We start from the raw sequence: 25,844 nt of genomic DNA, 5'->3' as shown, positions 1-25,844 counted from the left end.
TGACTTTTTGATCACTAGGTATTACACTTTTTGTGATGTAAGGTAAAAAGAAAAATTCCATTTTTGACACACTTTTTATTTAATATTTTTTACAGTGTTCACCTGAGGGGTTAGGTCATGTGATATTGTTATACAGCAGGTTCTTATGGACGCGGAGATACCTAATATGTATACTTTATTTATTTAAGTTTTACACAATAACAGCATTTTAGTGTCTCCATATTCTGAGAGTCTGTGAAGGTTCTCATTTATCTAGGTCATGGTATATCTGTAAAGAATAAATCAAGGCAACTGGACGTACTGTAGATTTCTTGAAAACATTTCACTCGTTCTTCCAATGAGCTTTCTCAATTCTGAGTGACTGTACAAGAATTCTCTGGGAATAAATATGTAACTGAATCAACATCTGGTAATTATACCCAGCGTGCGGTCAGAGGTCATTATACCCAGCATGGGGTCAAAGGTGTTGATTCCATTATCCTAATTGGAGTCAGTAGGTGATAATGACCTCCCAGAAAAAGGTGTCAAGACAGCATTGTATGTGGCAGACAATAGATGTCTAACCGCCCCGCCTCTATTCAAGCTTGGCTTCTCCATTTTATATGTAGATGGCCTCCTTCACACCTCGTTTGTACCAATCGGCCTCCTTATCCAAAACATGTACTTGACTGTCTTCAAAGGTGTGACCTGTTTCTTTTAGATGTAAGTACACGGCTGAATCTTGACCAGAGGTTTTGGCTCTTCTATGCTGAGCCATACGCTGATGTAGTTGTTGTTTTGTTTCGCCGATATACAGTTCTGAGCATTCCTCATTGCACTGGACTGCATACACAATGTTGTCCATCTTGTGTTTAGGCGTTGGGTCTTGGGGTGAACCAGTTGTTGGGAATAGAAAACGCGATTTTTCATCATTAATGTAATGTACAGTAATGTATTTTAACAGTATACACATGGGCAGAGTGGGCATGGATCCGCAAAAACAGATAACATACGGATGTGTTCCGTATGCATGCTGTATTTTTGTGGATCCATTGACTTGAATGGAGCCACGGATAGGTATTTGCGGGCAATAATAGGACAAGTTTTGTCTTTCAGTGGAACGGATATATACGGAAATGGAATGCATATGGAGTACATTTCGTATTTTTTTGCAGAACCATTGAAATGAATTGTTCTCCATATGGACCGCAAATGGAATCCGCAAAAACGGAATGGAAAAAACCCTGCAAGTGCGGATGGGATGCGTTTTTCACTGATGGTTGCTAGGAGATGTTTAAACTTTCAGTTTTTATCATGCGCGTGAAAAACACATCAAAACTAAAGAACTGAACAGACATAACTGAGGAGTTAGGTCATGTGATATTTTTATAGAGCTGGCTGTTATGGACGTGGCAATACCTAATTATTTATTTCAGTTTTACACTATAAAAGCATTTTTGAAGAAAAAAAAAACATGTTTTAGCATGGGTTCATGTTCATGCGCAGGGTCCTCCTTCCCCCTTTTCGGTCAAGCTGACCGCGCAATACAGGACACTCTACTTGCCGACCTCATCGCGAGGCCGCAGCACTGCACTCTGTTCTCGGCCTGCAGGGGGGCGGAGCTTGGAACCCATGTGCGCGCGCTGATGACGTCAGACGCGACGCCAGGCTGTAAAAGCAGCAGATTCAAACAAGACACCGCTGCCTCCAGAGTGCTGTTCCTTCTCCAGAATAGGATGTCAGCTCCTAATGCCCCTGCAGGCCAGATGGATCCTACACCCCCCCCCCCCCCCACCCCCCCTCGGCTACCTGGTTGCTCCTCTCTTATAGGGAGTGAAAGAGCCCAGAATTAAACCCAGAGTCTCTAGATGTGCGACTTGTACCAAGAGACTTCCTGAAAATCATAAAAAGAAGCTCTGTCAATCTTGTATTAATGAGTTTGTAAAAGAAGAGCAACCATCGATCCTTATGGAAGTTAAATCCATGATCTAGAACAAAATAAAATACTCCCTGGCCTCCCTCAAATCCGTTCCTCCTGCTAAAAAGTCTAAGATGTCCGTTCCATCCTCCTCTGAAGCAGAGGACATGGACGAAAAGGCTTCCACCTCTAGACAGAACATTGATATGGATGTTCTATCAGAGGGAGAAATTACGGAAGATAATAAAAAATATTTTTTCTCCTCCGAAGATATGGAGGAATTATTGGGAGCTGTGAGAACTACCATGGGCATTGAGGACATACAGAAAACTTTAGATAAAAAAAATCCAAGGTGTTTCCAGTAAATTAAAGTATTAAAGAGATGATTCTGGACGAGTGGACAGATACAGAAAGGAAATTGGGAGCTTCTAGGGAGTTTAGGAACAGACTGCTGTTTGATCAAGCTGAAGTAAAAATCTTTAATGAAACACCAAAGATTGATGTCCAGGTGGCAAAGGTCATCAAAAAGACCTCCCTTCCTTTCGAGGATTCCTCTCAACTAAAGGATCCAATGGAAAGAAAGGCCGATGCTCTACTGGAAAATCCTGGGAGGCCTCCATGTTTGGAATAAAAACAAACATAGCGGCAACATCAGTGGGTAGATCCATGTATTTTTGGATCAGCGAATTAGAAAACCATATTAAAAACAGGACTCCTAGAGAAGAAATACTAAACTCTGTTCCCCTTCTCAGGTCAGCCTCAGCGTTCTTGGAGGATGCCTCAGCTGAATCCATGCAGCTCTCTCTAATTCAGCGAGAAGAGCATTGTGGATGAAGGCCTAGGGGGGGGGGGGGGGGGGAAATAGAGCATAACTTAGCCTTAGATGTTCTATTGCTTTCTCTGGAGAGTATGTGCTCAGTCCAGTCTTAGATTCAATTCTTGAAAAAGCAGCTGATAAAAAGAAAGGGTTCCCTGAAGAGAGTAAAAAGAAGCCTTTTCGTGCCTTTAACCCTCAGTCTAGATCCTACAGGGGCAAAGGGAAATCGGGGAGATGGAGCTATCAAAAAGGGGGGAAGGGCAGAGGTTTCCTTCTCAATCCGCAAAATAAGCAATCCGATAAACAATGACACCAAGGTTGGGGGAAGGTTGAGAAGTTTTCTATCCCAGTGGGAATCCATGACCCGAAACCCCTGGGCCTTGGACATCCTAGAAAACGGTTACAGGATAGAATTCTGCCTCAACCCCTCCAAAGAAATTCAGAATAACCTCACACAGCCATAGCGTGTTAGGAAAAATTTGGCAGGGAGTCTTAGATTTAATAGACTCAAAAGTGGTAACAGAAGTCCTTGAGCTAGAAAAGGGAAAAGGTTATTATTCAAACCTTTTTCTAGTCCAAAAACCAGATGGGTCTTCCAGTACCATTATAAATCTAAAAGGGTTAAACAAAGCCATTACCTTCAGAAAATTCAAAATGGAGTCTATTTCTTCCATTATCCCTTTAATCAAAAACGGAGCCTTCATGTCTTCTATAGATCTAAAGGACGCCTATTACCACGTCCCCATACATGACAATTCTCAAAAATACTTCAGATTTGCGTTAGTAGACAACGCCGGTGTGGTAAATAATTTTCAGTTCACTGCTCTACCCTTCCGCCCCAAGGGTATTCACAAAACTGGTGGTGGAAATGATCTCCCCTCTCAGGACAAAAGGATTAAAAAAAAAATTCCATACCTAGATGACTTCCTTATTATAGGCAACTCAGAAATAAAAACATCCAGTCAAACGGATTACCTAATTCACAAATTTGGGCTGGTTAATAAATTTGAAAAAATCTTGGCTAGCACCATCTACTCAAATAAAATTCCTAGGGGTGATGCTAAATTCCATTACCCAGATGTCATCACTACCAAAAGATAAGTTGGTATCATTCAGGGGAAAGATAAAGAGGTTTCCAATCCCAAAATCTGTGTTCTATCAGGAGTGCCATGAGCCTTCTGGGAATGATGACCTCATGCATCACCGCCAGTGGCATGGTGCCAGGCACATACCAGGATAACTGAATCCTGGATACTATGGAAGTGGGACACAAACCAATCTTCCGTAGAGAAAAAGATACCCATCCCCCTTCACGTAAAATCAGATTTGAACTGGTGGACGGAAAAGAAGAATCTGTCAAGGGGCGTAACCTGGTTGAAAAATCCAGAAGTCCAGATAATTACAGATGCAAGCGGTATGGGATGGGGAGCAAAGGTAGCCTCCTCAAACTATCCCAAGTATCGAGAAGATTTTAGATTTTCTCCAGAGGAGGCTGGATATGGGCCTCAGACCCAGTTCACTAAAGGTACAGATATCCGCTTTGGGGGCATGCTATGATACAGATCTAGCCAGCCATAGGTGGATAAGAAGATTTGTAAGAGCTGCTTCTAAATTAAGGCCATCTATAACGACAAGGATTCCCCAGTTGGATTTAAACCTGGTTTTGAAGGGTCTAATGAATTCTCCATTTACTCCCTTACAGGACATTTCTATTAAACCTCTTACATTCAAAGCTGTGTTTTTAATAGCTATAACCTCAGCTAGACGCCTGGGAGAGATTCAGGCTCTCTCCTGCCGAGAGCCCTATCTCTCTGTCTTTCCAGACAGATTAGTTTTGAAACTTGATCCTGGTTTTCTTCCGAAAGTTGTCACGGATTTTCATAGAGACCAAGAAATCGTCCTCCCCTCTTTTCCGGAAGATGTAAAGAGTTCATCTAAGGAACAATTTCAACTCCTGGATGTCAGGGAGACCATTATACATTACCTGGCAACAACAATTCTTTTTTGAAGGGATGACAATCTCCTTATTCAGTTTGCTGGGCAACAGAAAGGTAGAAAAGCATCCAAGGCTTCTATAGGTCGTTGGATTAAGTCAACTATGTCAGGCTTTACTAGTCCCACATAAGATCCCATTCCACAAGAGCAGTGGCTTCTTCATGGGCTGAAAGAGCGGGAGTTTCCCTAGACAAGATCTGTAGGACTGCCACCCGGTCTAATATAAATACGTTCATAAGACATTATCGTATCGATGTGTCTGCTTCTGCTGATTTAACCTTTGGACAGAAGGTCCTGCAAACAGTCTCCTTCCCTTCTGATAGTTCTCATGGTTAAGCCGTCATGGTGGACGAAAAGGAAAAACCGTAATTAGACTTACCGGTAATTCTGTTTCCTTGAGTCCACCATGATGGCTCCTAAATTCTTACCCTCTGAGATTATAAGAAGGGCTAGAGTATGAAGTAATACAAAAATAAATAAAAAATCTGGGCTGCACCGACTTGATAATTTGTAAACACTGAGGGTAAGAGTGGGTGGTGGCCTTTAAACTCTGTGTTCCTGCCCCTACAGAGGTCAAGGGGTCAATCTCATGGTTAAGCCGTCATGGTGGACTCAAGGAAACAGAATTACCGGTAAGTCTAATTACATTTTTTTATGGCTAAAAATAGGCATAGACAATATAGTAAACGTGCCCCATCGTGTTCAGATAGCCTAATGACAATGCTGTGGAAACTAGCACCATGCCCTAAATTCCCTGCATTTTTTTTTCTGCAGCAAGTGCCTTGGGTTTTGAAAACTCAGTTTACATTTGTAATTTGTAGTAGATTTGGTAAAAATATTAAACAAATCTGCCACGTCTAAAGTGGCCTCAGGGTATATTCAAATAGTCATGTCACTTTTTTTTTTTTTTTTGCTACTATTACTACAAAATGTTTGCAAAATGCTTCAGATTTTGTGAAATTGCAGCAAAACTGCAAGACTTTGCTAATACTTTTTTACAAAACCAATACATGTACATAAACTACTTTCACACTAGCGGCAGGACAGATCCGACAGGCTGTTCACTCTGTCGGATCCGTCCTGCCGCTATTTTGCTGGACCGCCGCTCCACCCCCATCGACTATAATGGGGATGGGGCGGAGCTCCGGCGCAGCACGGCGAGAAGCCGCCGGACTAAAAGTACTGGATGTCCGACTTTTTAGTCCGGCAGCCTCTCACCGTGCACTGCCGTGCTGCGCCGGAGCTCTGCCCCATCCCCATTATAGTCAATGGGGATGGAGCGGCAGTCCGGTGGCACGGCGAAATAGCGGCAGGATGGATCCGACAGGGTGAACAGCCTGTTGGATCCGTCCTGCTGCTAGTTTGGAAGTACCCTTAGGCCCCTTTTACACGAGCGAGTTTTCTACACGGGTGCAATGCGTGACGTGAACGCATAGCACCCGCACTGAATCCTGATCCATTCATTTCAATGGGTCTGTGTACATGAGCATTTTATTTCACGCATCATTTCTGCATTGCGTGAAAAACGCAGCATGTTCTATATTCTGCTTTTTTCACGCAGTCCTGGCCCCACGGAAGTGAATGGGGATTCAGTGAAAAACGCATTGCATTCGCAAGCAAAACACATTGCACCAGCATGGAAAAAACTGAACGCAATCGCTTGCCTGCTTGCAAAATGGTGCGAGTTTCACTGAACGCACCCTGAACCCATCCGGACCTAATCCGTCACGCTTGTGTGAAAGAGGCCTTAGGCCCCTTTCACATGAGCGTGATGGATTGCCTCCAGATGCGTTCAGTGAAACTCGCACCATTTTGCAAGCAAGTTCAGTCAGTTTTGTATGCGATTGCGTTCAGTTGTTGAGTTTTTTCTGCGCCGGTTCAATGCGTTTTGATGAATCTTTCACATGCGCAATAAAAAACTGAAGGTTTACAAACAACATCTCTTAGCAACCATCAGTGAAAAACGCATTGCATCCGCATGCATTGCGTTTTCACTGAAGCCTCATCCACTTCTATGGGGCCAGGGCTGCGTAAAAAACTGCAGAATATAGAGCATGCTGCGATTTTCACGCAACGCAGAACTGGTGTGTGAAAAAAAGAGGATGGGAAAGTCAAGCACTCAGCAGCCTGCAGGGTCCAGAAGCCTCAGCAGAAGGACCTCAGTGGTGAGCCGGCTTTCTTGGCAATGCTGATTTTATGCTTCTTGCACAGCATCTTTGCACTGATGTGGTGTTGGGCCCCCTGAAATTCAAAGCCTGGGAGCATCTGCAACCAATGCGACCCATATAACTACATCACCGCATAAAACATGCTATGTCTCATTCACAGTCAGTGATTTCCATCAGTGATTGAGCCAAAAACCAGGTGCGACTCTAAACACAGAACATGTGCAGATCTTTCCCTTATACCTTATGTCTGTGGAGGCTCCAATCCTGGTTTTGGCTCACAATCACTGATGGAAATCACTGACCATCAGTGTGAGTGAGGCTTTACTGTGGTGAAAGTATCTAAGAACAGCACAGTGGTATAAGTGAATAATACAATATACATACCTGCCTCCAAGCTGTTGACCAGGAAGAAGAATACTGTAATCTGACTAGGTAGAGACAGAGTACTGTAGATGTCCTGCTTCGTTACCTTCAGACCGGTAGTGACCTGTATACGTGATAGAAGATTCTACAGTCCATATAAGCTTTACTGCACGAGCTTACAATCCATACTGAGGGATAACTTGGGGAAGGGCGTTGCAAATTTAGGCAAGTGGGAGGGTCGTATGGGGGTGGGGAGGGGTGCTTAGACAGTAATGATACAGGAGCTCCAGCAGGCTCACTCACTGTTACACAACCTCTTGTTTTTTAGTTCCTACTGCTAGAAAAAGAAAAGAAACAACATAGACCAGCAAATACAAATGTAATAAAAAACTTCACTTCCTAGACATAGCCCATGAGTGACTGAGAATGTGATAATCACTTAAATAGCGCTACTATATTCCACAGCGATTCACAGACATTAACATCATGCTGTCACCAATGGAGCTCACACTCTAAGTTCCCTATCAGTATGTCTTTGGAGTGTAGGAGGAATTCGGAGTACCCGGAGGAAACCCATACAAACATTGAAAACATACAAACTCCAGATGTTCTCCATGGTAGGATTCAAACCTAGGACTCCAGTGCTGCAAGGCACCAGTGCTAACTACAAAAAGACGGAACGGACACGGAAACAAAATACGTTACTGTGCATGAGGCCATACAGTCGTGTGGAGTCAATACCTATAAACTACTCTAGATGGCGATGCTGTGCTCTGTCTTCTGCATCTGATTGATGGCAGGATTGGTTCTCGGAGCATATTAGTTGAGTAGTTCATCCAGCTCAGTTAGTTTGTAAACTTACCAGTCTGCTCAGAACACAGCTCTAAGTGCTGCTGGGCAGGCTGGAAGGCTATTCACTGCACTCAATATCATCTGCTTGACCTTATTAAGACTGTTGGACAATAATTATAGGTTAAGATTCATACTCCAAGGTTTTCCTGTATCAGGATTTAAGATATATCAGTTAAATATAACAGTATGCTCTGGATGGGTCATCAGTATCTGATCGTGGGGGTATGACACCCGAGGCCGCCGCCAATCAGCTGTTTTGAGAAGGTACTGGCGGCCTTCTCCCTGCTCACCAAGCGCCGCGCTGTATATTGTATAGCAGCTGTGATTAGTATTGCAGCTCAGCCCCATCCATTTCAATAGGGCTGATCTATGCCTAGGTATATGTGACCAATGAACGTGACGTCACATGGCCTAGGGAAAGCGCTACTGCAAGAGCCAGTGCCTTCTCCAGGCGTGGGTCCTGGGTGTCGGACCCCACCAATCAGATAATGATGACCTTTCCAGAGGATATAATAATATATGAGTCTCGGAAAACCCAGAGACACATGGTCAAACTTGTCAGGTCATACACAGAAGAAGATATACAGAGTGATGCCATATACAGTTGGCAGTGTGTTTAAAAAAGTGAATAAAGCTCAAAATCCTTCTAATTTTATTTCCATACACACAAATGCATTGGGAACACTACACATTCTATTCCGAATCAAAACATGAAGAAAAATATATCAAATTTGTGTTGTTCCTCTAAAACAAAAACTAAAGTAAAGTGAATATTAGACTGTTCAAAAAAATAGCAGTGTTTGTATTCTTCTTTACAAACTCAAACATTCACTATATAAACTGAAAAATGTTTGAAGATTTTGCTTTCCTTTGAATCACTTAGTTGGTTCACTGGTTATTCAACTTAATATTTAGTTGTATAACCAGTGTTTCTGAGAACTGCTGGACATCTGTGTTGCATGGAGTCAACCAACTTCTGGCACCTGTGAACAGGTATTCCAGCCCAGGATGATTGGGCTACATTCCACAGTTCTTCTCTATTTCTTGGTTTTGCCTCAGAAACTGCCTTTTTGATGTCACCCCAAAAGTTTTCTATTGGATTAAGATCTGGGGATTGGGCGGACCATTCCATAATGTCTATCTTGTTGGTCTGGAACCAAGATGTTTCACGTTTACTGGTGTGTTTGGGGTCGTTGTCTTGTTAGAACACCCATTTCAAGGGCATTTCCTCTTCAGCATAAGGCAGCATGACCTCTTCAAGTATTCTGATGAATTCAAACTGATCCATGATCCCTGGTATGCAATAAATAGGCCCAACACCGTAGTATGAGAAACATCCCCATTTCATGATGCTTGAGCCACAATGCTTTACTGTCTTCACAGTGTACTGTGGCTTGAATTCAGTGTTTGGGGGTCATCTGACAAACTGTCTCCGGCCACAGAAAATGTCTCTTTAGGCAAGTCAATGTGCTCTTTGGCAAATTGTAAACTCTTCAGCACATGTCTTTTTTTCAACAGTGGGACTTTGCGGGGGCTTCTTGCAGATAGCTTGGCTTCATATAGGCGTCTTCTAATTGTAACAGTACTCACAGGTAACTTTAGACCTTCTTTGATCTTCCTGGAGCTGATGTTGGCTGAGTCCTTGCCATTTTGGCTATTCTTCTATCCATTCGAATGGTAGTTTTTCGCTTTCTTCCTTGTCTTTCAGGTTTTGGTTCCCATTTTAAAGCATTTGCGATCATTTTAGCTGAGCAGCCTATCATTTTCTGCACTTCTTTATATGTTTCCCCCTCTCCAATCAACTTTTTAATCAAGGTACGCTGTTCTTCTGAACAATGTCTGGAACAACCTATTTTCCTCAGAATTTCAGAGAGAAATGCACTGTAACCAGCATGTACAACATTTGCTGCCTTCCTTCCTTAAATAAGGGCAATAATTGCCACCTGTTTTTCAAAGAATGAATGACCTCACTTATTGAATTCCACACTGCTATTATTTTGAACATGCTCCTTTCAAGTAGTGATTCAATTACACAGAATCAGCAGCATGCATGTCATGACTGTTGGGTCTGTTGGATTTCTATTACTCTAATACACCTGCTAGTAAATTATTTGCCATGTAGAAATATCATTTCTACCAAAAACAGTGATTGATCAGGTTAGTGATGTCTGACTGCTATTATTTTGAACACAACTGTACAAGTCAATCAGAGTATCATGAGATGATAATGTGTGGGATGACAATTCCAACTGAGCAGGGGCGTAGCTTAAGGCTCATGGGCCCTGGTGCAAGAGTTTCGCTTGGGCCCCTCTTCCCTCAGTTCTTTGTGGCCAGGGGCAGGGAAGCACATAGCCTTCATGCTGACTGAGACAAAAATTGAAACAGCATCCCCCATACCAAATTCTTGACCTAACCCAGTCCCTCCAGCCAGAGGTGTAACTTGACCAGCATGCACTTTCTATAATACCAGTGTTTTCTTATGTGGCACAAAGGTCTTTGGGCCTGGTAGCGACTGCTACTTCTGTACCCCCTATAGCTACGCCCCTGCAACTAAGAGTCCCCAAAGGAGGTATAGAAGAATCATTCCCAAAGAAGAAAAAGGTTTGAAGTGGAAGGGAGGCAGAGGATAGCCCACACCCACCGCTGGCTAAATGTAGAATCAGTTTTAGTAGTAGGTGACTTTTCTACGGACGTCCTACTGGTCCAGAGGAAAACTTCCACTAAATACTCTGAAAGGGTCTCACAATTATACATAATACATCAGACTTACTTTACTACGGCAAGAGTGGCTAAATACTGTCCATGCAGACCAGATATATGTCCTAAATGTAATCTGGAACCAGATACTTTTATACATCTTATTTGGCAATGTACTAATATTCAGTGATATTGGGCACAGGTTATTAAATTCCTAAATTACCTTATGGGAGTTCCTGTACCTCTAACTAGGGGTGGATTGGCCATAGACTCTAGAGGGAAATTTACTGGGGGGCCGAAGCCAAACGGGCCGCCCGAGCCCTACTATCTGCCACTGCCAAATAATCTCATGCTCTCAGCGGTAATTAACTCTGGGAGCATCAAGTACTCATGTACCCAGCCGACGGCTGCAGATGTCCTCCTGAATTCACTTGTATGGCTGTCCTTAGGACAGTTATACAGTTGAATAATGCAGCAGAGTATGGTTGCCGATGGCTCGATATATTATTTACAGGCAAATGGAGGATGACAGAACATGCAGCTATTGATGGCCACCACAGAGGTACAGCTTCTGGGGCAATACCTAGTGCTGCACTGTGGTATATAGTAATGCTGGGGTGGTATTTTGTGCTGCACTATGGTAATGCTGACCTCCCCTACTAGTTTTGGCTTGTATTCTATCAATTTGGACCCACTTATAATATGGGGGCCACGTTTAGTTTTTTTTCCAGGGCCACTTTTAGTTCACACTCCGCCCCTACCTCTAACCCCCCGATTCTGCTTATCTTGGACTCATGGAAACCTTAATGCTATCCACTTCTCATATCCAGCTCCTACATTAATTATTTCTAGAATGAAAAAAGGTACCACCGGTCAAGGACCTCTAAAAAGACATGGACCTTATGAAAGAAACCCAAGGCTGCCAAATTTGTTCGTAACGATTTATCCATGCAGTGAATTCCTCTAGTCTGTAAATTTGTTTAGTGGATGGATCTACACTAACTCATTTGACTTGGATAAGCAGCTTAGCCTCTGTGAGAACATTGGTCGCTAGGGAGTATTTATATTGTTGAACCATCCAACCATAAGAGGACCGTCTGCATTGAAAGGCGAATTACAGACCCACACATCTGGCGCATACTCTGCTCCACCTCCTTAAAAAAAACTAATCCTGTCACACTTCCACCTTGTAAGATAAATAGTCCCCAGCTCTAACCCACATCTAGAGCAAAGGCCCAAATCACTTAAAGGGGTTCTCCAGGAATTAAGAAAATGGAAATACTTAACCACTTCAGCCCCCCTAGCTTAAACCCCCTTAATGACCAGACCACTTTTTACAATTCTGCACTACACTACTTTCACGGTTTATTGCTCGGTCATACAACTTACCACCCAAATGAATTTTACCTCCTTTTCTTACTAATAGAGCTTCCATTTGGTGGTATTTCATTGCTGCTGACATTTTTACTTTTTTTGATATTAATCAAAATTGACAGAAATTTTTGCAAAAAAATGACATTTTTCACTTTCTGTTGTAAAATTTTTCAAATAAAGCTACATTTCTATATAAATTTTTCTCTAAATTTATTGTTCTACATGTCTTTGATAAAAAAAAAATGCAATAAGTGTATATTTATTGGTTTGGGTAAAAGTTATAGCGTTTACAAACTATGGTGCAAAAATGTGAATTTACGCACTTTGACTTCCTGAGCACCTGTCATGTTTCCTGAGGTTTAACAATGCCCAGACAGTAGAAACACCCCACAAATGACCCCATTTCGGAAAGTAGACACCCTAAGGTATTCGCTGATGGGCATAGTGAGTTCATGGAAGTTTTTATTTTTTGTCACAAGTTAGGAAAATGATTTATTTATTTTTTCTTACAAAGTCTCATATTCCACTAACTTGTGACAAAAAATAAAATTTTACATGAACTCACCATACCCCTCGCGGAATACCTTGAGGTGTCTTCTTTCTAAAATGGGGTCACTTGTGAGGTATCTATACTGCCCGGGCATTTTAGGGGCCCTAAAGCGTGAGAAGTAGTTTGGAATCCAAATGCGTAAAAATGCCCTGTGAAATCCTAAAAGTACTCATTGGAATTTGGGCCCCTTTGCGCATCTTGGCTGCAAAAAAGTGTCACACATGTGGTATCGACGTACTCAGAAGAAGTAGGGCAATGTGTTTTGGGGTGTCTTTTTACATATACCCATGCTGGGTGAGATAAATATCTCTCTAAAAGACAACTTTTCCCATTTTTTTATACAAAGTTGTCATTTTAGAGAGATATTTCTCTCACCCAGCATGGGTATATGTAAAATGACACCCCAAAACACATTGCCCTACTTCTCCTGAGTACGGCGATACCACATGTGTGACACTTTTTTGCAGCCAAGATGCGCAAAGGGGCCCAAATTCCAATGAGTACCTTTTAGGTGGTCATTTTTAGGCATTTGGATTCCAGACTTCTTCTCACGCTTTAGGGCCCCTAAAATGCCAGGGCAGTATAAATACCACACAAGTGACCTCATTTTGAAAAGAAGACACCCCAAGGTATTCCGTGAGGGGCATGGCGAGTTCCTAGAGTATTTTTTTTTACTCTATAGTGGATTTCCGCTAACTTGTGCCCAAAAAAAAATATTCTAGGGTGTCTTCTTTCCAAAATGGGGTCACTTATGGGGTATTTATACTGCCCTGGCATTTTAGGGGCCCTAAAGTGTGAGAAGAAGTCTGGAATATAAATGTCTAAAAATGTTTACGCATTTGGATTCCGTGAGGGGTATGGTGAGTTCATGTGAGATTTTATTGTAAGTGGAATATGAGACTTTGTAAGAAAAAACTAAAAAACTAAAAAAAAAATTCCGCTAACTTGTGCCCAAAAAAATTAAATCTTCTATGAAAATGCCATGCCCCTCAAAAGTGATCTTTATAGCGCCGCAGTTTTGCAGAAGAAAAAAAATTGTCACTGCGGTGGGGCGGACTGAACACAAGTGTGCACACAAGATCAGGTCTGATTGGGCAAACACTGCGTTTTTTGTAGAGCCTATAGAACATGTCCTATTCTTGTCCGCAATTGCGGACAAGAAAAGGCATTTTCTATATAGTTCTGGCAATGTGCAGATCCGCAAAATGCGGAAAGCACATTGCCGGTGTCCGTGTTTTGCGGATCAGCGGTGTCCGTGTTTTGCGGATCCGTGGATCTGCAAAACACATACGGACGTCTGAATGGAGCCTTACAGGGGGGTGATCAATGACAAGGGGGTGATCAGGGGTTAATAAGTGACAGGAGGAGGGTGTAGTGTAGTGCTTGGTGCTACTTATCACAGAGCTGCCTGTGTCCTCTGGTGGTAGATCCAAGCAAAAGGGACCACCAGAGGACCAGGTAGCAGGTATATCAGACGCTGTTAACAAAACAGCGTCTGATATACCTTTCAGGGGTTAAAAATCGCATCTACAACCTGCCAGCGAATGATCGCCACTGGCAGGCTGTAGATCCACTGGTTTACCTTCGGTTCCTGTGAACGTGCGCTCCTTTGTGCACGCGGTTACAGGAAATCTCACCTCTCGCAAGATGACGCGCCGGCGCGTCTAGGAGGAATAAAGAGCTGCCTCGTCCTCCTTTCCTCGTCTGCTTGGCAGGAATTATGGTGATGGTTCATGTGACGGACCATGTGATGAAAATAGTGAAGTCATCAAAGGTCCTATTCCTCACAAAAGAAGAGAGAAGAGATGCCGGCTGCGCGAACAGGTGGATTAAGGTGAGTTCAATTTTTATTTATATTTTTTAACCCCTTCAGCCCTATTGTACTATGTATTCTGTATTCAGAATGCTATTATTTTCCCTTATAACCATGTTATAAGGGAAAATAATAATGATCGGGTCCCCATCCCGATCGTCACCTAGCAACCGTGCGTGAAAATAGCACTGCATCCGCACTTGCTTGCGGATGCTTGCGATTTTCACGCAAACCCATTTATTTCTATGGGGCCTGCGTTACGTGAAAAACACACAAAGAGGAGCATGCTGCAATTTTCACGTAACGCACAAGTGATGCGTGAAAATCACAGCTCATGTGCACAGCCCCATAGAAATGAATGGGTCCGGATTCAGTGCGGGTGCAATGCGTTCACCTCACGCATTGCACCCGCGCAGAAATCTCACCCGTGTGAAAGGGGCCTTAGGGAATTATAAGCTATTCTAGGGCAAGCTCGTCTCCATAGAAAGGAGCTAATCTTTTGAACTAATCTTTTAGATGAACTAGATCAGAGCAAACAAATCTGCAAAAGGAACTGGATTTCCCATCACTGTGAAGTGGCTGTGGCCCTATTGGTTGGAGTCACACACGGCGTATTATCTGCGAATTTGCCATTGTGGATTTTAGTGCAGCTAATCTGCAGCATTGTACTGTACCAGCAAAGTGATTGAGAATGTCTGAATTCTCATCTACACACAATGTAAAAAAAATAAAAGCAGTAGAACAGCTGCAGAAGTGCGGTTTTCAAATCCGCATCATATCAATTTATCCAGCAGATTTCTCTTGCTGGCTTTTCCGCAGCAAAAACCACATGTATTGTGTGCGGCTCAGTTAGGTTTTTTTTGCGGAAAAGCACAAAGAACTGCAGCAGATTTTTCTGCTGAAGTGTGTCCCTGCCCTTAAATGGGTTTCCAATACTTTTTTACTCATGACCTATCATCTGAATCGTTGGGGGTACGACACCTGGGACCCACACTAATCAGCTATTTGAAAAGGCACTAGTGCTCGAAGTAGCATCACAGCCTCATCCAGGTTTTCCTAGGCCATGTGACGTCATGTTCATCGGTCATGTGGCCTAGGCGCAGCTCAGCCCCATTGAAGTGAAGACTCACTCTATCCAATCAGTGCTGCCATTGTCAGACTGTGCAGGTACACCCCCCAACTGGTTACCTCTGTACCCTTACTGCAGACTGCTAGCAATTCATTCATAACTTCTAGTAGAAATAATAAAGGAACGGCACAACATAGAGCCATAAGAATAGATGTTCCAGAATTACATGGGGAATACATGTAGCTATTGAAACAGACATGGAGTGGTGAAAGCCTGTTTGCCGCATATATGTGAATCTGGTCTTGGTGAGAACTAAAGCCAGAACTGATCCGATAGTTTTCTATGGGATTGTTCACATAATTCTGGTGCATCACTATACCTCCCAACTTTTAAAAATGCCAATGAGGGACAATATTAGCAAATAAAGGCAATTTTCTTTAAACGCTATGCCATTCCTCTAACTCTGCCCAATGTCTATTTTTACACCCCTTATTGCCCCCACAGTGCAAAATGTCCCCTTAGTGCTCCCACACAGTAGATATGCCTCTTTTATTGACCCAACAAGGTAGAATACCCCTTTAGCGCCCCCACACAATAGAATACTTACAGTAGAATGTCCTCTTTAATGCCCCCTTACAGTACAATGCCCCCTTTCGTGCCGTATTACAATAGAATGCCCCCTAGTGTATCCCCAAGTGCTTGGCGATTGCCTAGATGGATGATTTTCCAAAGTCATTAACAGCAGTGGCGTAGCGTGGGTTGCCAGCATCCGGGGCAAACCAAACACACGGCACGGACAGCCATTAAATTAACTGCCTATTCTTGTCCGCAAAACCAATAGGACAGCTCATATTTTTTTGCTGACCACAGAAACGGAGCAAGGGATGCGGACAGCACACGGAGTGCTGTCCACAACTTTTGCGGCCCCATTGAAGTGAATGGGTCCGGATCCAAGCAGCAAAAACTGCAGCTCGGATGCGGACCAAAACAACGGTCGTGTGCATGTAGCCTAAGTCATTGCTTTACTTACCAAAGTTGGTGCCTACTTGCGATATTTAACTCCTTTCCTCGCTGCCTCCAAGAGATTGCTATTGGACATTACAGGGAGGAGATATAAGTGGAGAGGACTACAACTCCCAATATGTCCAGCCTGTTATTATGTGATATCAGAGGACATTACAGGTGGGAGTTATAAGAGGTGAGAACTACAGTGCCTTGCAAAAGTATTCACCCCCTTGACTTTTTTTGTATTTTGGTGCCTCACAACCTTGAATTAACATGGATTGTTTGAGGATTTGCAACATTTAATTTATAGAACATGCCCACAACTTTGAAGATTTTTTTTTTATTATTGTGAAGCAAACAACAAGTAGGACAAAATAACATAAAAAGCCAATGTGCATAATTCACCCCCCTAATGTCAATACTTTGTAGAGCCAACTTTTGCGGCAATCATAGCTCCAAGTCGCTTTGGATAAGTCTCTATGAGCTTGCCACATCTTACCACTGGGATTTTTGCCCATTCCTCTTTGTAAAACTGCTCCAGCTCCTTCAAGTTGGATGGTTTGTGCTTGTGAACAGCAATCTTTAAGTCTGACCACAGATTTTCTATTGGATTGAGATCTGGGCTTTGACTAGGCCATTCCAACACATTTACATGTTTCCCCTTGAACCACTCAAGTGTTGCTTTAGCAGTGTGTTTGGGGCCATTGTCCTGCTGGAAGGTGAACCTCTGTCCTAGCCTCAAATCACGCACAGAGTGGTACAGGTTTTGCTCAAGAATATCACCATATTTAGCACCATCCAACATTGCCTCAACTCTGACTAGTTTCCCAGTCCCGGCTGCTGAAAAACATCTCCACAGCATGATACTGCCACCACCATGTTTCACTGTGGGGATGGCATTCTTTGGGTGATGTGATGCGCCAGACATAGTGTTTTCTTTAATGGCCGAAAAGTTCAATTTTAGTCTCATCAGACCAGAGGACCTTCCTCCATACATTTTGGGAATCTCCCACATGTCTTTTCTCAAACTCACAACGTGCCTTTTTGTTTTTAGCTGAAAGTAATGGCTTTCTTCTGGCAACTCTGCCATAAAGCCCAACTCTATGAAGCGTACGGCTTATTGTCGTCCTATGTACAGATACTCCAGTCTCTGCTGAACTCTGCAGCTCCTCCAGGGTTACCTTAGGTCTCTGTGCTGCCTCTCTATTAATGCCCTCCTTGCCTGGTCCGTAGGTTTTGGTGGGCGGCCGTCTTTTAGGAGGTTTGCTGTTGTGCCATGTTCTTTCCATTTGGTTATGATAGATTTTATAGTGCTCCTGGGGATCATCAAAGATTTGGATATTTTTTATAACCTAAGGGTCCATTCACACGTCCGTGTGTTTTGCGGATCCACGGATCCGCAAAATACGGACACCGGCAATGTGTGTTCCGCATTTTGTGGACCGCACATCACCGGCACTAATAGAATATGCCTATTCTTGTCCACAATTGCAGACAAGAATAGGACATGTTTTATTTTTTTTAGGGAACAAAAATGCGGACCCGGAAGTGCGGATCCGCGTTTCCGGATCTGGGAAGCACATCGTGCGGCCCCATAGAAATGAATAGGTCCACAATTCCGTTCCGCAAAATGCAGAACGGAATTGCGGACATGTGAATGGGGCCTAACCCTGACTTCTCAACAACATTGTCCCTTAATTGTTTGGAGAGTTCCTTGGTCTTCATGGCAGTGTTTGGTTAGTGATGCCTCTTGCTTAGGTGTTGCAGCCTCTGGGGCCTTTCAAAAAAGGTGTGTATATGTAATGACAGATGATTTGACACTTAGATTGCACACAGGTGGACATCATTTTACTAATTATGTGATTTCTGAAGGTAATTAGTTGCACCAGAGATTTTTATGGGCTTCCTAACAGGGGGTTAATACATACGAAAATGCCAATTTTCTGTTTTCTATTTCTAAAGAATGTTTTTTTTATATATATTTTTCTTATTTCGCTTTACCAACTTAGACTATTGTGCTCTGATCCATCACATAAAATTCAGATTAAGAAAACATTGAACTTAAGGCTATAATGTACCAAAATACAAAAAAAAAAGTCAAGGGAAAAAGTCAATTCACCCGAATACTTTTGCTGGGCACTGTACACTCCCAGCGTGTCCAGGCTGTTATTATGTGATATCAAAGGACATTACAAGAAGGAGGTATAAAAGGAAAGGACTATAACTCCCAGCATGTCAAGGCCTTTTTTTATGTGAGATCAGAGGACATTCTAGGAAGGAAGTAGAAAAGGGGAGAACTACAACTCCCAGTATATCTCTGGCTCACTTTGAATCCATTGCTTCTCCACTGTCTTTTCCTCTACACAAAGCTCCGCTCCTAATGTCGCATGATGTCATCATAAGTTCATCGTCACCACTTCTCTCCACCCGCTTCTGCACTGATCACATGACAGTGATGTGATCACAGGTCCTTCACCACCCCTTCTCCTCTCCACTGCTGAGCTCTGCCCTCTCCTGCTTTGATCACTGGACAGTGATAACATTACAGGCCCTTCCACATGACTTCTTCCCACTGTTGAGCTCCAGCCTCTACTGCTCTGCACTGATCACATGATGGTGAAGTCATCATAGGTCCTTGAGTTTTTGCAGTGTAGCAGATACAGAGCAGGTGTGTTGGTAGTCACTGCTGTTGTGTCTGTAGCTTTCTTGTTCTTTCTGTTATCAGCAATTATCAGAGTGCCAAAGCCCCCCTCTTCCCACTGTATCTAGGTTACCCTTTTGGCAAGGCGAGTAAAAAATGATCTCACCCCATTTTCCCCCCACTGGGTGGTGATGATCTAAGTTGGCTAATTGCAAATATGGTAAACCAAAACGAACAAGTGGAAATAATGTATAAAAATATAAATTTATTATAGAGTATAAAGAATGGAACAACTACAGATAATGCAAAGATACGGAGAAGCGCAGGGTCATTAACGCCACAAAACACCAATGTAACTGTGGGTTATAACACACAGAAAGGTACAATCTATTAATAATAATGAAAGCTCAGAGATAACGGGGATGGCCAAGCTGTAATGTCACCACAGTAAGACTATGCACAAATCATGCAAATGACCATACCCGGTAAACAGTGAGCTTTCTCACACCGAACACAGTGCTTAAGCAATTAAGCAGACCATAGTAATGACGAGTACTCAGTATAAAAGTAAGAATCTCAGTCAAAAAAGAAGGTATTAACAATGTGTACCATGGATGTGTGAGGGACTCACTATGGACATATGCAGGCGACCCAATCGACGGTGTGAGGCGATACTGATTCAGAACGTACCTGAGGACATGGTGGTGAGTGGACAGTCAGACCCTGAGCGCACAACCTCGACGTGCGTTTCACCTTACGGCTTCGTCAGGAGGTATTGGGTTGTATGTAGGCAGGGTATATATAGGATGAAATGGGGGTGGGTGGGTAGGGAGAAATTACCTCTATGTGGGGCACCTGCGGTCCACAATGTGCGGGCGCGGAAAACTCCATGATGCGAGACGTCATCTCTCGGCACGTCCACGTCTGCTCATCGCGCATGCACTCAAGGTACGGGTTTTGGAGCATATCTGCAAGATTTTTGTAAGTTCCATAGATCCGATCCAGGGGGACTAACGGTTAAGGGTATCGACAGAATCCACTTGGGATCCAGAGGCGGGAATATTAAATTGGCGTTACTCCGCAGGGAAACCAAGCGGATAGTCACCCTGGATACCGTTACACCCCATGGCCTCAATGAGTTTAACAGCTTTTCCTCCTTCCTATAAACAGCGCGCGAATTTTAATTGCAGGGTATGTCATTGTGTTCTTTTATTAGACCTTTTTGTGACTGTAATATTATATGTTTTTTTCTTTCTCTTTGAGATCCATATATTCAGCTCTTTTGTGGGAATTGGCGGTAATGGATGTCGTCATCAACCATGGGAGAACATAAGCGACACCGGATATGAATTACTGGACACATGCAGGATACTAGTTGTAACCTAAGTTATGGTATTGTTTCAGCATCCAGGGTCTTAATATGTCTCTAATATGTCAGCTGGCTCCATGATCGTTTATGACCACCCGGATACTTTCGAGTCTTGGTCCGACCTGGATACTCCATCCCATAACTGGGCCGTTTTTGCCCCACACATTTGTAGTTCTCCAGGCCTTGCTGGGCTGGTAGCTCCCGGTCGACCCCACTGGCGGCCATTGCCGCCCGTGGTGCCGACTCGCGCGCTCCCTTTTTATATCTCGGCCCTTATCGACACCAGCATACGCAGCTTATCCATTCACCAGAATAAAAAAATATACAATTTTGTTGTATTCACTGATGGTCACTCTGTGTATTTTGTTTTCTGTGTTTTTTGTGTAATGAATTTTTTTTTTGTATTATGAATTTGTATGCCCATATACATCTTTTGATAATGAAGTAACTTTACTCTACATGGATTAGTCCTCAATTGTGGAATCTATCGATTTATGCCGTATATTGGACCACCACTTTGAATCATGGGTATTATATACTGTATGTTTAGTCCTGTTACTCTAATCATGGCTATCTAATTATATTACTCGAATCATGGTTATTTAATTATGTACTTGATATCTGATTTCTGTGTAATCATGATATATGATGTAGGGGGCATGCATTTATCCATTTATTTCCTATTTATTTATTTCAATTCTTTTCTTTTTATTTCATATTTTTTATTATAATTTTTTACACAATAAATTATGTCCTTAGACACGACACTTCATTTTTCTATGTTATTATGGCACTTCGGTTCCAGTTATATGGATCCCCGATACACGGCACTTTGTTTTTATCTATATGGATTTTTGAGACATGGTACTTTGGTTCCAATTTTATGGTCCCTTGCGATATGTCTCTTCTTCCTCCTTCTTTTCACCTTTATTGTCGCTGTTGTCTGTGTGGGCGTGCTAGAGCAACCATTTGTATATGGATGTGCTCTGTCCCGCCCCCACACATATACGGCGTACATAATATATTATATTGCATTTATTATAGATGTTTGATGTCACTGCTGGTACTGCCGCTGGTTCCAAGCCCATGTTATTGCTGCTATTATTGTGTGTGGGACTCAATATGGATGTGTCCAGTATAGATTCCGGTGTTTTGTCACTGCCATTTATGTGACTGTGACGCTTCTTGACCTCCTGTTTACCTACCATTAGTTGCGGGTCACCTGCGTTCCACAGGGTCACGGATTACGCATGCGCTGCACGGCGCCATCTCGACGCGCTCCGTGACATCTGCAAGCGTCGCGCATGCGCGATGAGCAGACGTGGACGCGCCGAGAGATGGCGTCTCGCATCATGGAGTTTTCCGCGCCCGCACATTGTGGACCGCAGGTGCCCCACATAGAGGTAATTTCTCCCTACCCACCCACCCCCATTTCATCCTATATATACCCTGCCTACATACAACCCAATACCTCCTGACGAAGCCGTAAGGTGAAACGCGCGTCGAGGTTGTGCGCTCAGGGTCTGACTGTCCACTCACCACCATGTCCTCAGGTACGTTCTGAATCAGTATCGCCTCACACCGTCGATTGGGTCGCCTGCATATGTCCATAGTGAGTCCCTCACACATCCATGGTACACATTGTTAATACCTTCTTTTTTGACTGAGATTCTTACTTTTATACTGAGTACTCGTCATTACTATGGTCTGCTTAATTGCTTAAGCACTGTGTTCGGTGTGAGAAAGCTCACTGTTTACCGGGTATGGTCATTTGCATGATTTGTGCATAGTCTTACTGTGGTGACATTACAGCTTGGCCATCCCCGTTATCTCTGAGCTTTCATTATTATTAATAGATTGTACCTTTCTGTGTGTTATAACCCACAGTTACATTGGTGTTTTGTGGCGTTAATGACCCTGCGCTTCTCCGTATCTTTGCATTATCTGTAGTTGTTCCATTCTTTATACTCTATAATAAATTTATATTTTTATACATTATTTCCACTTGTTCGTTTTGGTTTACCTTAGATCTTTTATGAGTGGTAATCGTAGCTGTCTAGTTGACAGTTGGCCTTTTGTAGGTTAATATAATTGCAAATATGGCCCTGGCAAATAAAAAAGGTTAAAAAAAAAGTGTATACAACACTAGATGACTGCAGTGCAAGGCACTTCGTCCAGTGTTTTGGCACAAATTGCAAAAACAAAAACACAGACACCATCCGTGTTTTGCGGATCAGCGGTTTGCGGACCGCAAAATACGGAATGGTTGTGTGCATGAGGCCCTAATCTGCCCCATAGTGGAGGAAGATATCACATTTTCACTTCTTAGGGGGCAGAGGTCACAACTAATGATAGGCAAGGGAATACATTTGTACAAATCATTTCATTTATTCAAGTTCTCCATCTGCAAAGGACTGTTTCTACTCCTGAAGGAAATATGCTCCCCCTTCCCCCTCAGTCCTAACTGCTTGCTTGCTCCCCCACCCCCATCCCCCTAGCTATGGTGTTTCATGTACAGTTTCCAATTTCTCCAACAAACTCTAATGTTCCTGGGGCCAGGTTGGTCAGTCGTAATGTATGCGAAAAATTCCTGAATGCATGGTACTATTCAAGACACCACAAGCCTTTATGCAGGGGAGTAATTATACTTCATAGGGTCCTATAGAAAAAAAAGAGGAGTCCCACCACCTAGTTTAATAAAATTCAAACAGCAGCATAAGTAGCAATAATTAAAGGTATGTATAATGGTACCAAATATCAGAAAACCCATACTGTAGCAAAAAGCCAGCATATTGTTATTCCACAATGTTCTTGCAACTGAGACTGCCCCCCCCCCCCCCACCTCTGGGCCCCTTAGCAAGTACTAAGGCCGCTATGGCTATAGCTACGCCCATACTTTATGATAATCTGAAACATCCTGCAGGACAGGTTCTACAGTACAGACAAGTAGTAGAAGCTTATACCACCCAGTCTGTACTGCACAATGAGAGGCATCTTTAGGATTTGTGCATGCTATACACGAGTTTGTAGAGACATGTTTGCTTCTTTCTTCACTCTTAATTCATAGCTACTTTTATGTTGTTTAGAAAATCCTATTACACTGAACAGTCACTTATTTAACCAACTGTAAACTTAGTTTGGTTCCTTTGCAGGGGAACTCATAATATGTGCAAACAAAATGATGGATTATAATTAGCAAATACAGTGCCTCAAAAAAGTATTCATACCCCTTGAACTTTTCCATATTTTTTCATTCCATATTTTTTCACTTTACACCCATTTATTTTATTGGGATTTTATGTGATAGACCAGTGGTGCCCAACCATTTTTCGGCCACACTTGACATGGTATAAATTTTGCAGGCCAGAACCAGCTAGCTTTGCTGGAAAGAAATGCAAACTCTGTGAGGGGGCACGTGTGAGCATCACTACAGTGAAGGGGCAAATATCTGGGCATTTTTTATGTGAAGGAGCACATATGGACATTTTTACTGTAAAGGGGGTGCATCTGGGCATTTTTACTGTAAAGGGGCACATGTGAGCATTACTACTGTGAAGGTAGCACATGTGAGCAATACTACTCTGAAGGGGGCAGATGTGAGCATTACCCCTGTGCAGGGGGCACATCTGGGCATTACCCCTGTGCAGGGGGCACATCTGGGCATTACCCATGTCCAAGGAAGCACATCTGGGGATCACCCCTGTGCAGAGGGCACATCTGGGCATTACCCCTGTGCAGGGGGCACATCTGGGCGATACCCCTGTGCAGAGGGCACATCTGGGCAATACCCCTGTGCAGGGGGCACATCTGGGCATTACTACTGTGAAGGGGGCACATCTCTGGACATAGCAAGACAAAGGAGTGGAATGCATGAAACTCTCTCTAGAAATGCCTTGTGGTGCAATATTATGAGTCTTCTCCTCTCTCCCTCATTAATATTGCTAAGCTCGTTCTGAGGAGCAACCTAGGCGGCCCACATTGCCACCAGACATGGTGATCACATATCAAGAAATAGTCTCAGGTCCAATCACTTCCACCACCACCACACCTCGCCAGTCACATCCTTCATAGATCTCCTGCTCCCACCTGACTCGTCCTCACCTTCTCCTTCAACGTGCTCTGATGCCTTGCTGAGAGTCCAGAGGGGGTGTGTACAGGTGGGTTCATTTATTGCCCCCTCTGTGTGTGTGTATATACAGGGAGTGCAGAATTATTAGGCAAATGAGTATTTTGACCACATCATCCTCTTTATGCATGTTGTCTTACTCCAAGCTGTATAGGCTTGAAAGCCTACTACCAATTAAGCATATTAGGTGATGTGCATCTCTGTAATGAGAAGGGGTGTCGTCTAATGACATCAACACCCTATATCAGGTGTGCATAATTATTAGGCAACTTCCTTTCCTTTGGCAAAATGGGTCAAAAGAAGGACTTGACAGGCTCAGAAAAGTCTAAAATAGTGAGATATCTTGCAGAGGGATGCAGCACTCTTAAAATTGCAAAGCTTCTGAAGCGTGATCATCGAACAATCAAGCGTTTCATTCAAAATAGTCAACAGGGTCGCAAGAAGCGTGTGGAAAAACCAAGGCGCAAAATAACTGCCCATGAACTGAGAAAAGTCAAGCGTGCAGCTGCCAAGATGCCACTTGCCACCAGTTTGGCCATATTTCAGAGCTGCAACATCACTGGAGTGCCCAAAAGCACAAGGTGTGCAATACTCAGAGACATGGCCAAGGTAAGAAAGGGTGAAAGACGACCACCACTGAACAAGACACACAAGCTGAAACGTCAAGACTGGGCCAAGAAATATCTCAAGACTGATTTTTCTAAGGTTTTATGGACTGATGAAATGAGAGTGAGTCTTGATGGGCCAGATGGATGGGCCCGTGGCTGGATTGGTAAAGGGCAGAGAGCTCCAGTCCGACTCAGACGCCAGCAAGGTGGAGGTGGAGTACTGGTTTGGGCTGGTATCATCAAAGATGAGCTTGTGGGGCCTTTTCCGGTTGAGGATGGAGTCAAGCTCAACTCCCAGTCCTACTGCCAGTTTCTGGAAGACACCTTCTTCAAGCAGTGGTACAGGAAGAAGTCTGCATCCTTCAAGAAAAACATGATTTTCATGCAGGACAATGCTCCATCACACGCGTCCAAGTACTCCACAGCGTGGCTGGCAAGAAAGGGTATAAAAGAAGAAAATCTAATGACATGGCCTCCTTGTTCACCTGATCTGAACCCCA

At 43.2% G+C, this 25,844-nt stretch overlaps 1 protein-coding gene across 1 annotated transcript in view; it reads right to left on the bottom strand.

The window, feature by feature from the left end:
- The window catches only part of LOC122924472 (catechol O-methyltransferase-like), a 40,082-nt gene extending 32,645 nt beyond the window's left edge, over positions 1-7,437 (bottom strand). The window contains exon 1 of the mRNA XM_044275579.1: positions 7,262-7,437. The gene's annotated coding sequence lies outside the window, so the exon portion shown is untranslated. The remainder of the gene's footprint in view (positions 1-7,261) is intronic.
- Between the last annotated feature and the right edge of the window lie 18,407 nt (positions 7,438-25,844).

Source organism: Bufo gargarizans, chromosome 1, assembly GCF_014858855.1.
Source record: "Bufo gargarizans isolate SCDJY-AF-19 chromosome 1, ASM1485885v1, whole genome shotgun sequence".
Taxonomy (NCBI): Eukaryota; Metazoa; Chordata; class Amphibia; order Anura; family Bufonidae; genus Bufo; species Bufo gargarizans.
The sequence above is the reverse complement of the archived record's forward strand: the minus strand, read 5'-3'. Positions and strand labels throughout refer to the sequence as shown.